General features: G+C 44.6%; 1 protein-coding gene and 1 long non-coding RNA gene across 3 annotated transcripts in view; one reads left to right on the forward strand and one right to left on the reverse strand.

Moving 5' to 3' along the window:
- The window catches only part of CSMD1 (CUB and Sushi multiple domains 1), a 1,870,054-nt gene that overhangs the window by 1,795,890 nt on the left and 50,588 nt on the right, over positions 1-23,576 (reverse strand). The gene's annotated exons all lie outside the window — the stretch shown is intronic.
- Positions 18,998-22,150, forward strand: LOC144283909 (uncharacterized). Its single transcript, XR_013352405.1, has 3 exons — positions 18,998-19,147; positions 19,798-21,228; positions 21,865-22,150. It is a non-coding gene; the product is annotated as an uncharacterized LOC144283909 (long non-coding RNA).

A 23,576-nucleotide genomic window follows, 5' to 3' on the forward strand; every position in this document is an offset into this window, starting at 1 on the left:
TTGTGCCAAGTCAGCTCTTAGAGAGTGTAATTGTGGAATGAAGACTATCGAATCTATATGCTCATCATTATATATGTATAATGTGATTACCGAAAGACAAAAATCTAGCACAGATACTGATCTTCATAGACACAGTCCACCCACTCCACACTACTCCCCCCAAGAGCAGATTTTCCTACATGAATTCACTGTAATGGTAAAAGACTGTTACTCATTTGTATTCCACATGGCCTTAAAATCACTAACTCCCCCATATTTTATATATCAAGGTATTTATGTTGTCAAATATAGAGAATAAAACAACATATCTGCATATAATCTTCCTTTCTTCATAACCAGCAAAAATTCCCTTTCTTGAGTTTCCAAGAAAGAGAGCGTGTATTAAGGAGCAGAGCTCTAGGTTTCTCACAGACTTATGCCCCCAGTAGAGGGCAGGAAGCAGAAACAGCTGGATGACTATTGCATCCAATTTAACTCGGGGTTATTAGTCCTCAAGCCTTCCCGTCTAGACCTTTAAACAAGTGGAAGTTAATGCCTGGCAGCAGTGGAATGAGTGCAAGCATCATGCCATACACATCATGTCCAGGTTTGGAGACAGACATCCATTTGGATAATCCTGGCGGAGACTCAAACTTTTAGCAGAGACACTTGATGCATAGAATACTTGGCATCTTGGCCATGCGGAGACCCATCTGTCAGAGTGGCATCCTGCCTATTCCAAGTTGGTTGGATCTTTTCAGTAAACCATAGGTGCCAGGCAAGAGTGGGTCTTCACGGGGAGCATGTATAAACCTGTGCGTGTCATCTATTCTACAGGAAGCCCTTCTTTTCTGCCAGTCCCCAACCCTGGCCCAGAGCCTTGCACTCGCCACACCTGTTGACACTTGTTCGTAGAATAGACTGGATCTGCCCTGGAAAGGCAAAGCCTGTGCTTCAAATCATGTCCTGATGCCAATAAGACAGGTGGTGATTCAGCAGGCATCTGATGAAGTCAGGAAGATAACTTAGGGCATAAAAATGTTTTTATAAAAGAAAGTAGAGTATTCTCTGTGGGAGCACTTTGAGGCAGCTCCATATAGGACCAAAACTAGGAAACTAAAGAGAAGAATAGCTCATTAAGGTTATAAGGACCTGAGCTAATATCAACATAAGAACTTGCTTTTCACATCAGCAGATATAGTGGAGAGTGTTCATGTGCAACTAATAACTATGGCACAAGACTTTGGAAAAAATTGTCCATGATAGAATTAGCATGTATTGAAACACACAATATGGCATTTACTGACTTTAGGTCGACTATTTGTCAATGAAGATCGTCTTGCAATCCGTAAGGAAAGTTCACTTTCTTACTCATTGAGACATAAAGACTAAACACAGTTGTCTAGAAAGAGAAAGCGCATGTGAAAATCAAATTCTTCCCTACTCGGGAACACACCGCGGGAAGATAAAATGCAAGAATTTTAAATATCAAGTTAACCCATCTTGGAAACTTTGCAGCAATAACCTCTAATGAAAATATTTTCCATAAAGAATCTAAAATTTTTCTTTCTAGAGGATTTTATTTAGGCAAGTCTTGTAAAGTAACACAGCTGTCGTGACTTTGTGACCAAAAGCAAGGGGCTCCGAGGTTCATATTTTAGCAAAGCTACAGTTAGATGCTAAGCTACTCCCACAATCTTAACGGAGGGCTGTACTAATATTAAAAATGGGGGATTCATTTAGCAGAAACTCTCAGAACATTTCACTTTTGAGGAAATTACATAGCTAGCCGTGGTAACATTGCATCTTGACGGGTGGCTGCCTACGAAGCACCGATAGGGCATAAGACACGTAAGCAGGCATCCGCAGCGACGGGACCCAGGGAGAGCAGTGAGTGTGCTGTGTCTTCAGAACACAGGTGTCAGATCTACTGTTCCTAGTGATCAAATCCAACATATGGCAAGTTCTGCACAATCGGACTGGAGCTCAGGGGTGACTCCAAAGGAGAAAAGAAATCCTGAAATTGTCGCATTTGCCGTGGACACCGCCGTGCCCACCCTGAGGACGTCTTCCTTTGAATGAGACGGTGTGTGAGTGCCCCGTGGCTCGTGCAGCAGACGCCGTGTGGCAAAGGAGACTGTGCCCCAGGCTGCAGAGGCGCATGGCTCACTGCCCTCTCTCTGTGCCGTCATACCTGGGATGCCTTTCACGGACTTATTTTGGTATTTATGAGCTTTGTAAGTCACACAGCCTACTGTCCTTTTGGTTTTCTTTGCTGGAAATCTCAGAGTCCGGTGAATGTCCTCTAGGCACATGACAACCCTTGGTGCTCCTTCTTGCCTCATGTCCCTCTCCTGTCCTTTCCACACACTGTGGCTTCCTTACCCATTTTCCAGTTCACTGCCTAAGAGCTATCTCTGCTCCAATCTTTCATAAGAAGAGGATCCGGAGGTAACATAAAAAACCACGTTGCAACATCTAGACAAAAACTGTGAGGCTGTGCTTTAAAAGGTACCAAGGTGAGAGATAGCAGAATCAGGTGACTTTAAAATGATAAATATGTCCTTTTTTACCCAGTCTTATCATTTCAGTTAAGTAAATTCATTATTTTATTATAAATTTTCCATAAATTCATCAAAACTCTGGCATTCTTTAACCGGATGCTCATGTGCATGTATACACTATGGGTTTATGCTTATTATTTTTACAGATTTTTTAAAGTTTACTTGACAGAGATGAATAGTGAGAGCACAAGTAGGCAGAATGGCAGGCAGAGGAAGATGGAGAAGCGGACTCCTCGAAGGGAGCCTCATGTGGGACTCAAACCCAGGACCCTGGGATCGTGACCTGAGCCAATGGCAGATGCTTCACCAACGGAGCCACCCAGGTGTCCCTATACTATGTCTGTGCAATGTATGTGTCTGCGAGGTACTCTGTGTGTCCCAAAGACCATCACACACAGACACGCCTAACAAAACATAGTTTCCTATCACTCAAAAAAAAGTAAGTTTTTAAAAATGCATTAAAAGTGGCTAAATAAACCAGAGGTAATTAGATGAGATTCTAGTATTTGTGTGTTTATTTATTTTTCTGGCCATTTTGCTCATTATGACTTAATGCTATTCCTTCTGTACAAAAAGTATGAATCGTAAGTCCTAGAGACATAGGGATGTATAGACTAAAGCTATAGTTTAATAGAGAAAAAAATGGTTTATGTTTGTAAGTAACATTTTATACCTCATTTATAAAAACCTAACATATAAATGCATATATATACTGATTGAAGGTCTCTGATGTAAAATTAAAATCTTGTGAAGTTGAAATACACTCGAAATCCAAATACATTGTAACTTAGTCAACAGCTATAATGCAGAAATAATCCCTTGAATAAAAAAAAATAATAATTCTGACCACTGTATTTAGAACTTTCTTGCTAAAAACTTCGCTGGTTCTTAGGTTTTTAGCAGATAAAAATATACTAATAATTTTGGAACAGTAGAAATATGGCCAATTTTTTTCAGTTTCAAAAACTGACTGAGATTTCACTTGTATTATCTATGAGCCGTTCTGTGGCAATTTAAGCAGGCTATTGTTTATCTTGAAGAAACAATGGAAGTCCGTATTAGCTTCATGTCATTTATAAAACATGGTCACAACATGAAATGATTTGATATCCAATACTCTAATATTCTGTACAATAATATAAAAAGATTTAACATCAATGCTCATAATACTTGTATCAGAGTGAACACAGTAAGAAGTCAAATTAAAGAAAATGACAAATAGGAGGCAATATTGAGATAAATCAGTCGTTCGTTAGGTCACATTCCCACCTCATCTATGGAATATTTGTAATAATGAGTCAATACTTTTCCTAAGAATCTGATGCTCATTGAGCTTAACCCTTAAAAAGGTTGTAGTTTTTGTCCTCAATTATGCTCACATTTATCGTGAATAATATTCTTCTCATAATTCTTTGAATCAACTGATTCAAGTTACCGTTCGAGTTCACACTGGGGAAAATTAGAAAATTAATAATAAAGTCTTTAGTCAGAAAACACGCTGGAAAGGCTGCTATGAAGAATCTAGAAAACTCAGTCATAACTTGAAAATCAAGTTTAATCAACGGAAAAATATATCTCTGAAACAAGATCATCCTTCTTAGTACTCATGGACAAAGCTACTTAGGACCTCTTCTCAAAAATGGTCACTGTGAGTTAAGGTAGAAACAGCACACTTTCAAGTTAACTTCTTCTTCTTTTTTTTTTTTTTTTAAGATTTTTAAGTTTATTTATTTGAGAGAGAATGGGGGAGAGAGAGCCCAAGCAGGGGAAGCAGTAGATGGAGAGGGAGAAGCAGACTCTCCACTGAGCAGGGAGCTCGATGTGGGGCTCGATCCCAGGACCCCGAGCACATGACCTGAGCAGAAGGCAGACACTTCACCCATGGAGCTCCCCCGGGCGCCCTCAAGGTACTTCTAATTGCCTCTCTCATCCTCCATCCAGAAGCTTCTGTAAGCAACAGACAACATCTACAGTTAGCCCATCTGAATGGGAGTGTTCATACGAGGGTGTACCCAGAGTAACTCAAATTCCAGTATAGATTCTTTTGAATCTTCCAGAGCCATTCCCGAAATCATTATTGCTTTACATTAATGGTACATATAATGTGCTTTTTATGCCTTTCAGGATCATCTTAAGAACTTCTATACACTGTCCCTGATGACAACCCCACACTTTCCAAATGTGTAGGTGCATATACAGTTGTGTGTGCATGTGTGTAAACATATCTACACATTTACTATTGTGTAATTATTACAATACCCTAATTATTATTAATTATCAAAATAATAGTTATTGAAATATCTTAATTATCATTAATTATTGGATAATATCTTAAGCCATGACCATAGAAATTGTGATGCATATTAATGCACAACGTATATTTAAAAAAAAACATTTTATTTCACTCAGATAGTAAAAGGATCACCAAGGAATATTAATTCCTCACAGAGGTGATGGTGTGTTCCCCTGTGTGTGTGTGTGTGTGTGTGTGTGTGCATCTGTCTGCATGTATGGGAAATATGTATGTAATATTTACTCACCTCAACAGGAAATTGATCACTGTTGTTCTAATTATTTGCTCTTCTCCACCAGCCATTTGATTTGTACATTTTGGTTTCATGGATCATGGGAAAGAGGGTCTTATACAGGTTTGGAGGATCTTCACTGAAACTGAAAGAGTGCCCAACAAGGGCTGTACTCAGCCGAAATTGAACGTTTCATGCAAGAAGCAAACCTCTGGCGCTTTGGACATACTGTTACATCTGTCTGGAATAACTGTATGCCCCTCTCTCGCATAGCCAGCTCTGCCTCAGATCCAATCTTACAGCTTCCTTCTTATTTAAGGCTTCTGAGAATCCCCAGCATGAATAAATTGCCCTTCTAATGTGGATCCAGAACACAGGGCTTTCTCAGCCATAATCCCGAAAATCACTGTACTGTAATTGCCCATTGGCTTTTATGTATCTCCCACTAGATAGCATATTCTAGAAGGCCAGAAGCTGTGCGTGTGTGCGTGTGTTACTATATCCCCAGCTCTAAGAGCAGAGTACGTGCATGCAATTACGCACCCACCATTCAGCCTTCTTGCGTAACTTCTCCCCGCCGCTTCCCATCTCACCCCATGCTTCTCATTGTCTATAATTACACTGACCAAAATAGTTTGCAAAATGATGTTTTATGTGAGCGAATTTAGAAATTAAAGGTCATAGAGACATTCGGCAATGAGAACATTTAATAGTTTGGTATTATAGCTTACAGGTCTTCTTCCCATCTTAAAATTTGACTTGCCGTAAGCCACTGGCCAAACCATTTGTGCTCAGGGTATGCAGGTGCACATCCTGTGTTTATTTTCTGAAAAAGGAATGCATGGACTTCTGAAGAGAAGCTATGCAAATAGAAGGAACAATATACCTCGTCCACATGTGAAATGGTACCATCCAAAAATCTGTCCTGCGGTCAAAATCTGTCCTACGGCCTTTGAACTAGATCCTCCCGTTGCACGTTATGTGCACGCTGTGTTCTCACAGTCCTATATGATTCTGGAGCCCTACAAGTGGCTGCCGGAGGACCCCTAAGCACCCAAAGAAGCATTCTCTCCTAAATAGGGCAGCGACTCTGATAGGTCCTTTCTCAAGCCCTTCCTAAGCTGGAATCCTAACCAGAGCTTTGTCCAAGTTCCAAAAGGGAATCACGTCCCTTGAGCTTCCTGTAATCCCCAGTATTGGTCTATGCACACCCTGAGATCTTCTAAAAGAGAAATACACTCATGGATCCAGTAACAAAGTCCTCAGCATGTACCTACGTACGCTAGGTGGGGAGGTGCTACCTAAGCATCATGGAAAGACCTTTTAAACGTGAGAAAACTACCTTAAATGGGATTTGAAATAATTTGGAATATCAGTTATACCAGCATGAAATTAGAATAAGCAACTCATAATGTATAATACAATCATTTTCTTATAAACTGCATGACCGCCAAAGGTTCTCTTTCAAGGGTCACATAGCAATAGATGCAGCGGTTCACTTGTTAAATAGCTTCTTTTCCTTCTGCCCCTGCACACTTGACTCCTGCCTCGTCCTCAAAGACAACGTGAGTGGGTGGTTCTGGACTGGCGGAGGGTGGGCTGCTCTTTCTGGAAGTGTCATTAACTTGAGAAATTAGAAATGTAAGACTCTAGCTCCTGGTTATGACCTCCTATCACGTAGACCTGGGTACTCTCTACTTTCTCTATTCCATAATAATTTCTGCCCTGCTCCGTTGTCTTTCACTGATCCAGGAAAAGAGCTCAGTGGGACGATCAGGGCTCTGCTGTCAAGATGACTGCAGGTGCTCGCCAAGGCACCTTGAGGAGGTCATTCTGTGTTGGAATCAAAGCTGATAACTGTGACATTAGGTTTTTGTAGTTATCAAATGACATAGAGTAGAGGCAACTGGTCTACCACACAGCCTATGCCCTATGACAACTTTATTTCCTTGAATGGGTTTCTTTAGTTTGATTTTTATAGGGAAAGGAAGTAGGTTAGCAAGTCATCCTCAACTTTGGAATCTGAGTCATCTTCTCATTCTCGTGCAAAGTGTTGGAATTTGAATGGAATTCATTACTGTCCTCTTGGCGCCTGTGAAATCCCAATCACTGTGGGGGAAAATTATAAACACTTCATGTCCCTTCCTTCACAATTCTGATAATGCATTAAAGCATCCGGGTCCACAAACAAAAATCTATGGGCACTTTCTACACTGGAGAGGGAACTGACAATCCTGGTTCGACACGAGCCTACGACTGCCTGAGTTCTGATTACGTCAGTTATATTTACATGACCACGGTGAGGCTGCCGCAGAGATGGTTTCATGTGATGCTTTTAAGATAATGTTCACCAAAATAACCTAAGAGCACTCATGTAAGAGGAGTCTTCCTCTTAAGAAATTGAACTTTTTCTGTGTTTGTTGTACTGAGAACTAGCTATATGGTATTTTCAATAAAAGGATTAACAGCAAACAATAATGATGGCAGAACTGAAGAACCTCCATACATATTCTCTCGTTTATGATAATGTTTTGATATCCCCATCATACCATCTTCATTTTACAGATTAGCGTTCATGAGCAAAGAGATTTTTCCAAAGTTTCTCCAACTAGTGAAAGACAAAGCTGGGATAAGAAGCCCTATCTTCTCTCTCCAAATACCATCTCTTCCTCTATCTTGAGGAATCTAACAATCTTTGTATCCACCATAGCATCTACGTTGCACAAATACATCCAATAAATATTTGGGGAACGAATGAATGATGTAAATTGCTGGATACATTAAGTATTTCACGTTATCATCAAATGTACTCGAATATCTCATGGGTCAAAATCAAGACACAAGATCTTGAGTTTGGAGCCTAATAAGACACAGCAGACTAGCATTACAGGTGTCTCTGATTGTTCAAACCCCCGAGTAGTGGACACGAGCAGGGCAGTCCCGACTCGGTTAAATCAGACAGTAACGCATGGTCGCTTCCCATTCTACAGTGTGGACCACTTTTTGTTAGAGGAATGGGCTGAAATGATTCAACCTGCAGATTAATTTCTGAAGACCAGCAGATGGCCATACCGGTTTCTTTCTTTTCTTTTCATTTTATTTCTTTTCCATTCCTTTTTTTTTTAATTTATTTATTCATGAGAGACACAGAGAGAGGCAGAGACTCAGGCAGAGGGAGAAGCAGGACCCCCTTGCAGGACCCCAGGATCACGACCTGAGTCAAAGGCAGACGCTCAACCACTGAGCCACCCAGAGGCCTCCCAACTGGTTTCTAGTCATATGACTTCCTGTTTAAATTCTGATTTTTTTTTAGCATTTTATAAGGCACTTGGTATTTAGAATATGTATTTCCTGTTGAATTCACTTGTAATAATTTCTAAATCGACCACAAAAGTCACGAAACTCAATGATTTCTAGTCTTGTGTTCTTCCCATTCAACATGTGTGTTCCTTCTGACATTTCTTATATTTGACTGATCTCCTATTTTGCTGGATATACAAAATATCTCTATCTTTTATTTTCCTATGCATTAAATCCATTCTCAGCCAGAGGTTTATGTTTTGTTTTCCTATTACAGTTTCAGCAATTTATTTACAGCTAACGAGTGCAAAAGTGAGCGCTCACAAAGCCAAAGCTAAATGAATAAACAAACAGACAAATATTTTTAAATGGACATGTGCTTTTGAATTTTTGAGGCCTCATGTTTTATTATATCGATGCTGATATTCATGAGACTACTATTTCATAAATCCGACAGACAGGCAAGCCTTTCGAGTCTGAAATATTCAAATTGCAGGGTAAGGGAGGATGCCACGATTATATTTATTTTTTCTTGTGGAAAAAATGAATAAATGGACGTATCAGATATAAACATGGATTTTTTTTATGGTTCTGACTAGAGGAAGTAATAAAACACCTATCATCTTGTATAATATCCTATTCCGTGCCTCTGCCACACGCTCTTTACCTTTTCCCATATTTCCTCTGTTTGTGAGAACTACTCATTTGACCATAATTTTCTCAAACTAATGCCAGTGACTACTCCACGAAAAAAATCTGGGATCTCAAAACTGGGTAGTAATAATTTTTCAGTGTGAACATACGAGCTCTCATTATCCTTTGTGTTTTTAATGAACCATTTTGTTTAAAAAAAAAAATGGTATAAGCTCTGGGGGCGGGGGGGAATCAAACATCAACAATAAAGACAATAAAGGATTAAAATCAAGTGCACTCACCCCTGAATCTCTGAGCCAGAGTCGTGCCGGACATCTTTCTGTTTCTATTTTTCTTTTGTCCTGGTTAACACAGAGTTAACACAGTTTACAGGACTTTACAATCTATACTGCAAGTTACTTTTTTATTTGTTCTATTTGTTAACGTTTCCATGCTGCTGCCCCATCTCTACACGCTTACTACATGGGTGAGCCCTTTATGCATGCCTCCAAATTTATTTAAATAGTTCCCTATCCATGGTCCTTAAGCTGTTTCCGGTTCTTTGGTAGAGTAAACAAGGATACGTGTTTTAGTGAACTTTTAAAATATTCCCTTGGAAAAATAAAAATAAAAATAAAAATTAAAATTAAAATTAAAATTAAAATTAAAATTAAAATTAAAATTAAAATTAAAATTAAAATAAAAAATAAAAATAAAAATTAAAAATAAAAATAAAAATAAAAATAAAAAAAAATAAAAATAAAAATAAAAATAAAATATTCACTTGGACCCAAGTTGAAAAAGGAAAAGAAACCCGCAGTTACAGAACATGGTAGTTTCTTCCTTAGATGATACAAAGTAGATGTCTCATATCTAAAAGGCATGATTCAGGATGCCTTTAATGAGAGGCCTGATGAGAACAGTGAGGCTGCAAGACCGACAGGATGAAATATTGCCTGGGTCCTAACTAGCGGCACCAGGACCCCCGCCCCCCGCAGCATCCCCACACCGTGCCGTCCAATCCAAGAGAAGTCCAACTTCAGCCTGAACAAGAACGTTTATCTAGACAACATCTACTGACCAACCGCTATTTTCCCAGCACTGGGTTATCTACTTGAAAGGCCTGGTTTAATTTAATCTGAGTGTGAATCCTTGTCCGACAGCTCCAGGGATTGTCAGGGACGTGGAGGTGAAAGGTGCTTGTGAGGCTCCCGAGTTGGCGACCTGGCCTCATGTCCCCCAGAGAGTGAGCGAGGGGGAGCGGGGTGGTGGCTACTGGTCACAGCTAAGCTTTAGGACCACCTGAGAGGGTCGGTGTCAGATGCGACAGATTTGGGAGGTAAAATCAGCGCGACTACTCAAATGCACTTGTCCACTTGCTCACACGGGAAACCTTGGATCCGAACATGACTTCTCTCTTACTCAGACGCACCCACCCACCCCGTAAACCCTACCTTCCATAGACCCATCCAGAATCTGAGCGAGAGTCACCAGAGAGCCCAACCTCATCCGATCATCCGACGGGCCGTCTCTCTCCATTGGAATTAAAATAGTTTTCCAAACCTTCTCCACCCAAGTCTCTAGCGATCCTTTCAAGCACAAGTCTACTCAAACACAAGTCTCCCGTCATTTCCCACGCCACTATGGCTAAAGTAAAAATCCTTTCCCCAATGCACCCTGTTCCCCAGCCCTGGCTCCCAGCACGTCTGGAGCAATATGTACATGTTGGCCTCTAAGTCCCTCTGCTTTGCCACCCCGGTTTCTTGGCTCTTCCTCAAGCCCGCTGAGCACACTCCAGCTCAGGACTGGCACTTGCCTGTGTACCGCCTGAAATGATCCTCCCCAAGATGCCAACCAGTGTGGCGCACCCGTCTGCTTCCCTCAGGCCTCAGCTCCAACCCCGCCGTGCCGCGACACTTCCCTGACCACCCATCAACACACCATCGGCTTAAGGTTGCACAGGCTACTTCTCACCATCCACCATGGATGTATTTGGTCACTCACTAGCTGCGCTGATACCACTAGAGTAGGTGCTTGCCCTGCTTTGTTGGCGACATATCTACAGATTTGTAGGATAATTGCTGGTGCACAGTAGGCTCCACAAATACTTGAGGGCCTTATGCTAAGTGAGATAGGCCAAATGGACAAAGACAAATACCGTGTGATCTCACTTATATGTGGAATCTAAAAAAGCCAAACGTGTAGAAACAGAGAACGATGATTCCTAGTGGGTAGGGGTGGGGGGTGGGGAGATGTTGGTCAAAGGGTTCTAGCCTGCAATTATGAGATGAGTTTGTTCTGGGGATGGAAAGCAGCAAATTGTGATTAGAGTTAAAAATATTGTATTGAATACTTGAAAGTTGCCCGGAGAGGGTAGATCTGAACTGTTCTTGGCGCAAAAAGGAAATGCTAACTAGGCACCATGATGGAGGTGCAATCCTGTAACAATATATACGTGTGTCAGATCAACACAGGGAACACCTCAAACCTACTTATGTTTTGTGTCCAATATATCTCCACAAAATACACTTTTTTTTAGGTGAATTCGCTGGCTTGACCAAGTTACTAGCCTTTCTGAGCTTCAGCTCTCCATCCGTGGAACGACCATCATGCCGCCTCGTTTATAGGTTTGTGGCATCATTAAACGAGACCCCACAAAAACTCTCAAAGTGGCCCAAAGTAAGGGCTTGACAGGTGCCCATGACTGCTAAGACTTCTGCTGGACAGAACTGCGTCCCCTCAGGACCCACTTGTTGAAGCCCTAATCCCCAGAGCCTTAGTGACTGTATTTGGACCTGGGGACTTGAGGGAGTCAAGTTAACATGAAATCACTAACACGAGACCCAAATCCAACAGGACTCTTTCTAGGAAGCATAAGGGGCCCTTGGGGGACATGAGGACAGAAAGAAGACCGTGTGGAAACACGGAGAAGACGGCCGACCACGAGCCCAGGAGAGAGGCCTCAGGAGAAAGCAGCGAGGTCAAACCCCTGGCTCTCGGACTCCGGGCCTCCAGGAGGCTGGGTGACAAGCGCGCTGCCCTGCCAACCCCGCGCCCCAAGGACTCCCTGACGTCTCGGAGCTCCAAGAGGCAGGCGTTTCTCATCCAAGAGCCTAATTCACAAACCATCTCCATGCACAGGCTTGTGAGCTGGGCTCCCTCAGACGGGAAGGGCCTGCCTGGGTCCCTCAGACGTGCTGGCCAACGCGCTCAGGGGGGTGAGGGATGGCTCCTCTCTACGGACCTCGGCCCGTTTGTCTGCGAATGATTTAATCCCTTGTCACATCTTTCAACTGGTTCGCTTAATCGACACCTCATTCTTCATGTCCCCCACAAAACGTCGGGGCCTGTTGTAGTTTTCCTCTGGAGCTTGGACCTCAGGTGGGATCACACCAGCCACGGCCCCGCTGGGAAGCCGGGGACAGTGGGGCGAGGGTGGCGGCCAGGGCCACGGCCCCCAAGGGCCCACAGCAGGGGCATCGCAGGGCACTGGGTTAGCAAAGCCACCCCGGGCCGCAGGGCTGGCGAGCTCTCTGGCTATGACCCTGGAGGTCTCCTTTCACAAGCGCATTTACCTCCTGACGATGGGGATGGTTTGCTGGACATTGTATTAAAGTTAATAAGAGCTGAGGAGCAGAATGAAGAAGGGACCCGGCCGGGCACATGGTGGCAGAGAGAGGCCACCGGGTGGGGGGAATGAGAGGAGCCGTCCCCAGTCTCCTTCGCACCTCTCCGTGGCCTTATATGCACCCTACGTGAGTGCTTCACGTTCTCCACTCGTGGAAAATGTGGGAATCTGCAGGATGCTCCCAAATTCCAGCATGCAACCACGTCCTGTCGCACAGAAGCCTTGTGCTAATTAATCATATCACTATTAAAACTGGTTTTATGCAAAAAAGCCTCATGTGTAACCGATACACACACGCGTGCGCATACACATGATTACGTATCCACACACGACTTTGAGAAATAAGCTCTGAAAGTGAAATCTGACATTCTGCTAATTATTAGTTTACTCAGCACAGCTGTGCTGGAAGGTGTCCGCAACCAAAGCCGCGTTTAGAGCTCTGGAAGCCAATCCCTCACTCCAGCATATTTTCTATCTAGTTTACGGTCCCCTGCTATGATTGGCAAGGATAAGAATACAATTACATTTATCACCTGTCTCTCCAAAGACTAGTTCCTGCCAGATCCAGAAATATTAATATTCCCTACCCCAGGTATCAATTTTTAGGTCATTTATATTGTGAATAATACTAGCCAATTGTTAATTTTGGATACAGGACGGTTGCCAAGTTCTAGAAAGTGTAGACATACAGATATGGAAAGAGGGGACATTTCACCAGCAAAATTTTGATTTCTCTGACTTGCTACCATCACGCGGCCAGGCTGCATCTTGACCTTTAGTTATGTTTTCCTCGAGTTTCCTAGATCCTGGGTCTGGTTCTTTTATGCAGCCCACCATCTAGCACAGTACTTAGCATCGTTTAGAATCCCAAATGTAGAGACATCTATTGAACTTTAGGTTAAAAATAAAAACACATTAATATAACAAATATATTATCAATAGGCACAAAAAAAGTAAATCTGCTACTAAATATCCTTGATTTAACTGGGCCATAGACATTACTTGGGGATTCAGGCGGCTCTACAAGCATCTTCACTTTCCATCGGCCTATATGATTGATTTTATTATTTTTATCTTCTCCATGTCTTGCATGGATACGTTGGGGCAGACCTAATAGATTCAAGTATAGCCTGCTTCCTTTCATGGAAATATTGGTTTTTCCTACAATTTTGAATCACCCACAGCCGATTTCACTGGAGAGGTTTGGATCCTTTGCTGCAATGCTATAAACTACCTTTATCGTGCAATCACAAAATATCTCTGCTCTGTCTCCCTTGGAAAAAGGAATTATATGGACATTTAGGTTTAAGATGACACAAAGGAAAGCAAACCGAGAGTTAACTTTTGAGCCGGTCCCTGTCTATTGTCCTTACTAAGCAATCTGTGGAGCCTGGGACGCCTGCAAAGGCAGAGGGAAGGAAACTCAAAAAGCCATTCGTAAATATTTAGCTTGTTAAACATTTTAAATTCCAGTATATTTTCAGGACATTTTCAGAAGTCCTGAGTGTACTGATTGTTATGTGGGTATATGTGTTTCACAAATACTCTTTGAATCCTTGCGATGCTTATTTAACAAATCCTCGTGCTATTTCACTGGTTGTTCACATTCAGAGTGAAAACCAAAACTATGACTAAGTTGCGGGATTGTTTAATGCAGGTATTAATAAATAAAATGCATGCTGCTAATATTGGGTAATTACATATTAAACAACAACATGATTGCATTTACTAAAGCAATTTTTACTGGAAAATTTTCAATGTTCAATCTCATCTCAGTGGCATCCAGATAGATTCATCAAATCAATAGAGAGAGCTCAGCTATAATTAAAAGTGTAAACTTTGAATTTCTTCCCCTCATTTCATTTTGGGAAGTCTTTTAAATATAACTTTGTCTCCTGTTAGAAAAGTGACTTTTACATAAAATTATTTTAAAAAGTAACATTTGGTATCAAGTAACTACACACTTGACATATTTCTAGAGGAGAAAAATAAAACATCCAATGTCTGATTTCAGAAACTAGAATAACCGCCTATGAGTCTGTTCCTTCTGTGAGCTAAAGATACAAAGGCTTCCAAAATCTCTGGCAGTTTGTCTTGAATAGAAATAATCTACTACCTCATTAAGCCCAGTTCAATTAAAATAAAATATAAATGAAAGCATTTAGCTAGAAGCTAATTGAAAATAAAACCCTCGGTTTGTCACGTAGGGTCTTGTCTTGGGAACCTGACAGTGCGGCACGCGGTAGTCCGCAGGCCGATGGGTCTGGATGTGTTTTTAGGGAGCTGGTTAGGTCGCAGGAGAGCAAATACCAGCACTGCCCCGGGCGCTAACCCAGAAATAAGCCGGTTTCCATAAGTCCTTAAAAATCACTTATCTTTAAGCTGATGTAAATATCAATATTTATATATTTAATATGGTTTCTAAATCCTCCCTCCCTGTTCGATAGTTCAAATCCTTAGCTACAGGTCATTTCTATCGCCCCCACACCCGGCAAAACATAGTAATTTTTCCGATGGCTCAAAACTGCTGCCTCATACTGAAGTGCATTATTATAGGCACATGATAGGTATGGAGCCAAAATGCTGGGATTCGAGACAGATTTTTAAAAATACTATAAATATTTTCCTTTGCTGATGAGTTAAAAGAGCTTTTTTTTTTTTTTTTTCCCTTACTCTGAGGAATCAAAGAATAGCGCTTTCTTTGGCAGCATGAATTATTTAATCTCTTTAATCCTTGCCTTGATTTGTTCTCTGTCCAGGATAGATTTTTCTCTTTCTGTCCATCTTTCCCTCCTTCCTTCCCATTAGCCATGCTTCCCCACTCGGTGTTATGATAGCACTGGCGAATTTCAGAAAAGCAACAGCAACATTCTGTCGGAGGAACACAATCTGTCCAGCTGTATAATCATGTATTAATATGCCGTTTAAATATAGTATCCCCCTTTTTGGTAAATTGCAACTTTTGCTGCCTCCTCACCGTCTGTTCCTATGGGGAAAAAAAAGTCATATTTTGGGTCTTTGTGTCAAGATAAAGAAAATTAATTTCAAAGCCAACAAGGGGAGAGCTGCTGGTGCAGAAGGTAAGTAAATGCCAGCAGTTGCTCTGCGACTTCAAGAGAGAAAGAAAAAAATTACTTTTCAAAAACTGCACTTTGATACAAATAATTCAGGAGGATTTGTGGTCGGCATTTTCACAGCATATAGCCCCTGGGTGTGCTGGCACCTGAGGGGATGGAGGGATGGATGAATGGATGGATGGGGATGGATGGATGGATGGATGGATGGATGGATAGGGATGGAGGGATGGATGGATGGATGGATGGATGGATGGACGGATGGACGGGGATGGATGGATGGATGGATGGATGGGGATGGAGGGATGGATGGATCGATGGGGATGGAGGGATGGATGGATGGATGGATGGGGATGGACGGGGATGGATGGATGGATGGATGGATGGATGGATGGGTATGGAGGGATGGATGGATGGATGGGGATGGAGGGATGGATGGATCGATGGGGATGGAGGGATGGATGGATGGATGGATGGGGATGGACGGGGATGGATGGATGGATGGATGGGGATGGACGGGGATGGATGGATGGATGGATGGATGGGGATGGAGGGATGGATGGATGGATGGGGATGGAGGGATGGATGGATGGATGGGGATGGAGGGATGGAGGGATGATGGATGGATGGATGGGGATGGAGAGATGGAGGGATGGATGGACAGCGATGGCATCGTGCAGTAAGGCTGGCTCTTCACAGGTGTCGCTCCACAGGCTCCTAGGGGGGCCTCCACGGGAGGTCCACACATTTATACCAAATAAAAACTACTTGGTACAAACATACAATATTTGATAAAATACTCGACATAAACCCACGCAACATATTTGACATAAACATTCAAAATGACCCGCCGGCGTGTGACAGTCTAGGCATCCAATGCGGGGCGCACAACCATAGTTCTTCGGCTCCGAGTGCGGATTTCAGGGCCTCTCTTCACGCAAAAACAGCCTCTAGGTGAAGGGAGGATGTCCGTTAGGGTGCCCGCCGCCCTCCTTTTGCTCTGCTTGTGTACGTGGGATCATCGGGTGCACACCGGAAATATCTGCAAATGTCACCAAAAAAATCAAACGCAAATGGACAGGGACAGAGGAGCAGTATGTCCACGGGGCTTCACCTGGCTGCCTGAACCTCAGGGGGCCTGCAGCCGGCCCATCGGGGTCCTTGACTGCTGGCTTGGGTACGGAGTACAGGGGTGGGGGTGGGGGGCACCGGGGTCCCCGCGCTGAGCAGCTCTGGGAGCAGGGCAGGGCAGGGCGGCCCCGGGAGCCGGGAGCGGAGCAGGGCGGCCCCGGGAGCGGGCTGCTCTCCCCGCAGAGGAGAAGGTGCGCACTGGGCTCCACGACCAACGTGATTTTGCAAGCGCGCCTTTTAATTGGACGATCATTTGTCTTCAGGTAAAATATCAAGGAACAGTAATAATCCAAGAAGCTATTCCATGTTGTTGGTGTGTTTCTGAAAAACCAACCCCGGCCCATGTTCACAGGAACACCCCGCCTAGAGGACAGGTCAATCAGAAAGAGCCCCGGGAGAGCTGTGGGCGGGGCCAGGGAGAGCTGTGGGCGGGGCCAGGGAGAGCTGTGGGCGGGGCCAGGGAGAGCTGTGGGCGGAGTCAGGGAGAGTCATGGGCAGGACCAAGGAGAGTCATGGGTGGGGCCAGGGAGAGCTGTGGGCGGGGCCAGGGAGAGCTGTGGGCGGGGCCAGGGAGAGCTGTGGGCGGAGTCAGGGAGAGTCATGGGCAGGACCAAGGAGAGTCATGGGTGGGGCCAGGGAGAGCTGTGGGCGGGGCCAGGGAGAGCTGTGGGCGGGGTCAGGGAGAGCTGTGGGCGGAGTCAGGGAGAGTCATGGGCAGGACCAAGGAGAGTCATGGGCAGGGCCAGGGAGAGCTGTGGGCGGGGCCAGGGAGAGCTGTGGGCGGGGCCAGGGAGAGCTGTGGGCGGAGTCAGGGAGAGTCACGGGCAGGACCAAGGAGAGTCATGGGTGGGGCCAGGGAGAGCTGTGGGCGGAGTCAGGGAGAGTCATGGGCAGGACCAAGGAGAGTCATGGGTGGGGCCAGGGAGAGCTGTGGGCGGGGCCAGGGAGAGCTGTGGGCGGGGCCAGGGAGAGCTGTGGGCGGGGTCAGGGAGAGCTGTGGGCGGGGCCAGGGAGAGCTGTGGGCGGGGTCAGGGAGAGTCATGGGCAGGACCAAGGAGAGTCATGGGCGGGGCCAGGGAGAGCTGTGGGCGGGGTCAGGGAGTCATGGGCAGGACCAAGGAGAGTCATGGGTGGGGCCAGGGAGAGCTGTGGGCGGGGCCAGGGAGAGCTGTGGGCGGGGCCAGGGAGAGTCATGGGCAGGACCAAGGAGAGTCATGGGTGGGGCCAGGGAGAGCTGTGGGCGGGGCCAGGGAGAGCTGTGGGCGGGGCCAGGGAGAGCTGTGGGCGGGGCCAGGGAGAGCTGTGGGCGGAGTCAGGGAGAGTCATGGGCAGGACCAAGGAGAGTCATGGGTGGGGCCAGGGAGAGCTGTGGGCGGGGCCAGGGAGAGCTGTGGGCGGGGCCAGGGAGAGCTGTGGGCGGGGCCAGGGAGAGCTGTGGGCGGAGTCAGGGAGAGTCATGGGCAGGACCAAGGAGAGTCATGGGTGGGGCCAGGGAGAGCTGTGGGCGGGGCCAGGGAGAGCTGTGGGCGGGGTCAGGGAGAGCTGTGGGCGGAGTCAGGGAGAGTCATGGGCAGGACCAAGGAGAGTCATGGGCAGGGCCAGGGAGAGCTGTGGGCGGGGCCAGGGAGAGCTGTGGGCGGGGCCAGGGAGAGCTGTGGGCGGAGTCAGGGAGAGTCACGGGCAGGACCAAGGAGAGTCATGGGTGGGGCCAGGGAGAGCTGTGGGCGGAGTCAGGGAGAGTCATGGGCAGGACCAAGGAGAGTCATGGGTGGGGCCAGGGAGAGCTGTGGGCGGGGCCAGGGAGAGCTGTGGGCGGGGCCAGGGAGAGCTGTGGGCGGGGTCAGGGAGAGCTGTGGGCGGGGCCAGGGAGAGCTGTGGGCGGGGTCAGGGAGAGTCATGGGCAGGACCAAGGAGAGTCATGGGCGGGGCCAGGGAGAGCTGTGGGCGGGGTCAGGGAGTCATGGGCAGGACCAAGGAAAGTCATGGGCGGGGCCAGGGAGAGCTGTGGGCGGGGTCAGGGAGAGTCATGGGCAGGACCAAGGAGAGTCATGGGCGGGGCCTGGGAGAGCTGTGGGCGGGGCCCGAGACTCGTGGGCGGGGCCCCAGGAGACTCGTGGGCGGGGCCCCAGGAGACTCGTGGGCGGGGCCTGGGGCTGACTAGAATCACTGTGGCAACAAGGTGAGGGCAGGACACGGAGGGCCACGGTGTCCATGCAACGTGTATCCATCCACCTGTGTCTCTCCATCACCCCCTCATCATCTCTCTCTACCTAACTACTATCCCTCTGTCGCTGTCATGAGGACTACCTCCAGGTATCCATGTACCTATCATCCATGTATCTCTACCTACCTATAATCTAAAAATCTCCTACAACTTATCCATCACATACCCACCTATCTTCTTTCTTTTAAACAATTTTATTTCTTTATTCATAAGAGATGCAGAGACACAGGCCGAGGGAGAAGCAGACTCCCTGCAGGGAACCCCCTGTGGGACTTGATCCCAGGACCCCGGGATCAGGCCCTGAGCCTAAGGCAGATACTCAACTACTGAGCCACCCAGGTGCCCCCACCTATCTTTTATCTATCCCTCTATCTACCTCCCTACCTATCACCCAAAGATCTATTGTCTGCCTATACACCTGTGTACCTATATCTACCATGGTCTACCCATTGATCTCTCATTATCTACCCATTGATCATCTATCCATCTGGAGATTAGGGTCCTCAGTGCACACTTAGGGGTTACACTGCTCAGTCCCCATACCATGACATGCCTTCATGACGATGCTCCTGCCTTCACACCCAAGTTCATGCCTCCTGGCTCACCACAGGATCTATAGGTACCAGTCACATAAAAGGATCTAAAATTCCCTGAGTACACCACGCTCCCTCACGCCTCTGCCTTCCCATATGTGTTTTGTGGACCTAGAATGATTCTTGCCCCACACTTTTCTCCTTAGTTGGCTGTCCTCAAGGCATAATCATGTTCCGTGACTGAGCTCAGGCACAACTTTCATGGGGAAATTTTGCTTAACTCTGCAGTTGGAGACATGCTCCTGTGTGCACCCTGCTTCTGAGCGTGTGGCTCCAGCCCCCACCACCGTGTCTTGTCACTCTTGGCTCATTTCAGATGCCTGAAATGGAGACTGTAAACTACCAGAAGTCAGAAACTATGTCTTCTAAGCCTGAGTCCACTAAGCTAAGCCAAGTCGGCAGCCAAGTATGTGATGAATGGATGAATACATGAATACAAGTATACGTAGTTACAAATTGTCTCTTAATTTCAATATTTTTACCAATAAGGCTGAAAGCTCTTCTCATTCACCGTGCTCCTCCAGTACAAACTCTGTGGGTTCAAACTCTCTGGATGGTATCACCATTGCAATGAAAGAAGTAAGCTCTGTATGTTTTCATGTCTTGGTAAAATAGGATCGAGAAATGAACCAAAGGTAATTTGATGGAAAAGAACATAACATAAGAAATTTTTCTGGGATTAGAAATAAAGAAGAAGAATACAAGAATAGGAATGGCAACTCGTGTTGCTTGGCTTGGTGTTTACTGAATTCAGATTCAAATGTCATCAAATGGGAAGCGGCCCTCGTGATGTATGTGCCAACTTCTGTTTCCAATAGGATGCTCCTGGATGCCACACTGTCTCTTAGAACAGTTAGTACTCATACCACCTTTTCAGGGGGTTCACAGAAGAATCGGCAAAACAGCCAAGAATAATAGGAACTCGAAGTGCAATGCATTAGGGAGTGAGGACTTCATCAAAGAAACGGCAACGGGAAATTGAAATAATCATAGGCAGGCAGCACAGGTAATTACAGTTATAAAAATGGTTTTTGTCCTCTTCCAGATAATCTTCCTTGCTACACCCAGATCCTGCAAAATCATGCAAAGTTGGAAGGCAAGAATCTACTTCATTCCCATATGATAAGGACTAGTTAAAATATGCCCGTACATGTCAGGTCATCAGAGCACGTGTTGTATCTTTGGGATTTTAATTTTCAACATGTGTCCAGGAGATTATGAATAAATCAATATGAACAGAAGAGAATTGAAATAATAAATCAGCTTGTTCGAGTTTTTAAGAGTGGGTGGAGATATCCTCTTCAAAAACTGAAGCAATGCTTAAGTTGATATAAATGGGGAAAAAAAATACAAAGGAAAAAAAATTTTGTCCAGAGTACACGATCATTACAGACTTTTAAATTTCGTTCACCTTTCCCAGTTACGCTTCTTGTGGGTGGACCGTACCTTTCCAAATAAATGTCTGAAGGCAGACTATCCTACGTATCTTCGGTAGAACTAACTATGGAACACCTCGCTTAATATATGCCGGTGCTTTAAATTACCCACACACCTCGAAGATGGATTTGAATCCAACAGTAAGTCATTGACATTAGCAAACATCACCTGTAACTGTTAAAGCTCTCACTGGGGGGCCCCTGGGGGGGTTCAGTCAGTGGAGTGTCTGCCTTTGGCTCAGGTCAAGATTTCAGGGTCCTGGGATCCAGTCCCACGTCAGGTTCCCTGCTCAGTGGGGAGTCTGCTTCTCCCTCTCCTTCCCTTCCCCCTGCTTGAGCTCTCTCTCTCGCAATGAAATTAAAATAATAAAATAAAATAAATAAAATAAAAATCTTGAAAAAATGTTAAAAAAACCCTCTCACTGGATTTCTGTAAACATCAATGTTAATAGAACTAGATAAAACTTGTGTTATGAATCACCTGTGTGAGTGGCCCCTGAAAGCACACTAAAATATATATATATATATATATATGTTAAATATTTAATATATATATTAAAACAGTTTCTAGATAAATAACAAAATGACATAAAAATTCAATATGAATTTTTCCTTCTTTCTGTGCCCAAATTACAGTTCCCCTGTGTTTTATTAACAAAAAAAAATTAACAAAAAAAAAAGATTTCTTTAAACTATAAGTTAAGAGCAGATAGTATAGTGCAGCCTTCTCTATGAGATACGTTCATGACCTCAGTCTGTTTCTGTAATCACCAAAAGGACACACGTCGGTGTCTGATGCAGAGTTCTTACGGGCACTTCTACAGGCTGCAATGTTCAGAGTCAAGTTTTCTTTTTTCCTGTGATGAGTAACACTGAGGAAAGATATGAACTGATGTGTTGGATAAAAAAGAGATTTACAAAGCACAGAATGTGACCAAAATGACGGTTCGTAACCTACTGCACCAAATTCCTCCTCTGTCAGCATGATAAAGAACAAAGAGAAGGAAAGTCCTCTAAATACCTCAGCAGTGTCAGAGCATCTGAAGGAAACATAAAATAAAAGCGCATGAATTATTTCATCCCATTTAAAATAGAACAGTGCTTTCTTTTGGTGGATGAACGATGTCTTGACATTTTCCCCTGGGCAGAGTAAGGTAAGTGTGATGTGACCTGGAGGGAGGATGTTCACAGAGTGTGCACACACACGGTACAAAATATAAGAACGTGAAAAACAGAGCAAATCCACACTGACAGCAGAAAGAAATGATTAACACTACAGTTGCCACTTTACCCACCTTCTCTCTTTAATACCAGCTCTTGACTTCTCAAACCTGTGTTTTCCTGTATTGTGCTCTTGAAAGAAGCTCTCTTGGTATTTGTGATTCATCCTCCCCAAAGTAATCTTTTTTTTTCTTTTTTTTCCAAAAATACTTAGCATTGGGGCGCCTGGTTGGCTCAGTTGGTTAAGCACCAACTCTTGATTTTGGTTCAAGTCATTACTTCGAGGTAGTGAGATCCACATCCTCCGTGGGGCTCTGTGCTGGGCATGGAGCCTGCTTAAGATTTTCTCTCTCTCTCTCTCCTCTCTCCCCTTCCACTCACCCCCACTTATGCTTTCTTGCTCTTACTGTCTCTCTCATGCTTTCTAAAAACTTAGAATAACAGTAGATCAAAAAGCACGAATTTTCAAATGCTTAAAATTTTTCCACTTTTTGTGGCAAGAAAGATTTTTAGGGTAATCACGAAACAGTGTAAGTGCAATGACTTAATACATTTGAAATTTCAAAAAACTCCATGTTTCCCAACACAATTTTCCCATAATTATTGTAAATCCCACGATATGCCATTCCTGACTCCCATGCACAAGTGACATATCTATAAATCAATATCTACATCTATATATAGAGAGTTTTCTTCCAGTAATACAGATGAACATTTTCTAATGTTTTTTTTTTTAGGAAAATTAATTCATTGCAGAGATACTTGACGAGTACCCCACACGTTGTGTGAGAAAAGATGGGGATATCCCCTGCCCTCATCCTCATGGGAAACACACATGCACATTTGTACAAACATACATCATGTGAGCGCACATGTAATTCGTGGTAGGCAGTGGAGCAGCAGACTCTGGGATGAAGCCTGAGGAGGAGGATGGGTGCGGTAAAGCACAGAGGACATGTCCACGGGGTACTGGAGCTGAAATCTGAGTGTGCGCAGAGTGGGAAGGGAATAAGAGTATGAGTGTCAAGAAGATGGGAAAACTTTCAGAGTAGGTGTGTTGGGAAGGCAAGTGTGGAAACACTGAAAGCCCAGCAGAGCTGAAGCTTAGTGAGGGATCGGGAAGGGGGCAAGAAATGAACGTGAAGAACCACACAGACACCATAGTGTGCGAAGTCTCACGGGCCACCATCGACGACTGGGATCCTACTGAGGAGCACAACAGAAGGACACAGGAGCCTTTTAATCAAGTTGGGAACAGATCAATTTCC

Source organism: Canis aureus, chromosome 15 (genome assembly GCF_053574225.1).
Source record: "Canis aureus isolate CA01 chromosome 15, VMU_Caureus_v.1.0, whole genome shotgun sequence".
Taxonomy (NCBI): domain Eukaryota; kingdom Metazoa; phylum Chordata; class Mammalia; order Carnivora; family Canidae; genus Canis; species Canis aureus.